Source organism: Aplysia californica, unplaced genomic scaffold, assembly GCF_000002075.1.
Source record: "Aplysia californica isolate F4 #8 unplaced genomic scaffold, AplCal3.0 scaffold01595, whole genome shotgun sequence".
Lineage (NCBI taxonomy): Eukaryota > Metazoa > Mollusca > Gastropoda > Aplysiida > Aplysiidae > Aplysia > Aplysia californica.
The window spans coordinates 28,244-29,948 of record NW_004798865.1 but is presented as its reverse complement, the minus strand read 5'-3'; positions in this window follow the sequence as shown (position 1 = coordinate 29,948).

Here is a 1,705-nt window from a genome sequence, read left to right as displayed (position 1 = left end):
TCTCGTGGCCTTGAGGTTAAGGTGTTCGCCTCTCATTCAAAGGTCTCGGGTTCGAATCCGGGTAGGGACGGAACAATTTTCTTGTTTAAAATTGTCTCTTTTCCTCTCCTTTCCAGCTCTATAGCAATGTTCTGTCGTCTGCTTTCGTCTCCACTTTCTGCCCGAACCTCCGAACCTCCTTTGCCCCCTCCTCTGGACCCCTGACTCTTTCTGCAGCCTTTCTACTGCTTCTCGTTGGCTCCTTCTTACTGCTGTCTTTCAGCCACATCCCTGATCTTCTGGTAGGAAAGATCTTCACCTAGCCTTCACTGACAATAAGGGCAAAATATCTCGGAGGTCCCGTTTGCAAGTTGCGCACGCTAAAGATCCCTAGGTGGTCTAAAATCGATAAGACTATGCTTCGGCCGCCACCCTGGCAAAATTCAAATTTTCCGACCTATTGAAAATTATGATAATGTGTCCCGCGCGCTCATATGACCTTATGTAGTTGCGAGCACTGTAAAACAATTACATTTTTTTTTTTTAAATAAAGAAGATCCTTGTAGCAGAAAAAGAGTTGTGTGTCTTCCCCATGTTTATTTTTCAATTATCTCGGAATTGTAAAAACCGGATTTCGCTGGTTTTTCCCTTGTGCCCTTCATTCATATATATATATGTATATTATGTATAATCATCCAGGGCCAGATCCGCGATAGACACCTGCGATCATGGCTCTCTATTCATTCCTTTGCTCGGATGCTCTCAAAATAGCTACGATTCCCTGATCTTTCCTTGTTACCCATTTGTTTAGGTTCCCTAAATAGGTTGCTCTAGGCCTACCCCTGCCTCGTTTGCCTTCAATTTTGCCAGTGAGAGCTAGATGTTCAAGGCCCTTATGTCTGTTCAGGAGTCCCAAAAACTGCATTTGTCGTTTCTTGGTTGTTTTTAACAGTTAGCATCCCACGTGGGCTTCATCAATCACTACCTCATTTGATTTCTCTTCCTTCCACGATACTCTTAGCAGGCTCCTAAGAAACCACATTTATGTTGCTTCTATTTTATTTTCACTGTCTTTAGTGATTGTCCAGCATTCACAGCCATATAGAAGGGCTGACCATAGATAGCATTTCAGAACTTTCATTTTGGTAGTCATTGAGATGTTTGTATTTCTCAGGATTGGGCTCATTTTATTCAAATTAGCCTTAGCCATTGTAACTCTCCCTTTTTTATTACTGTGGAACATTTGGCATCAGATGTTATCATATATCCTAGATATTTAAACTGTTGGACTTGTTTGATCTTTTCACCTATACTAATGAGATTACAACTAGGATTTGCTGCTTTTTTGGATATTACCATGCACTCTGTTTTCGTTACTTTCAACAATAATCCTTTACGTCCACTTTCTGTTACAACAGTATCTAGAAGCAATTGAAGGTCCTTTTCTGAGCCTGCTATTAAAACTGTGTCATGTGCATACCTGAAGTTATTAATATTTTCTCCATTTACTTTGAGACCTGGACATAAGGATTGTTTCACTGTACATGTTAAATAGGTCTGGTGACATAACACATCCTTGCCTCACTCATTTCCTAATCTGCTTATATTCACTGTATTCTCCATTAATTCGTACAGGAGCGTTTTTTGCCTAGTACAAATTCTTCATAATTCTTAGATCTCTTCCATCTATATATAATTGTATATTATATATACGTATGTATGTTTG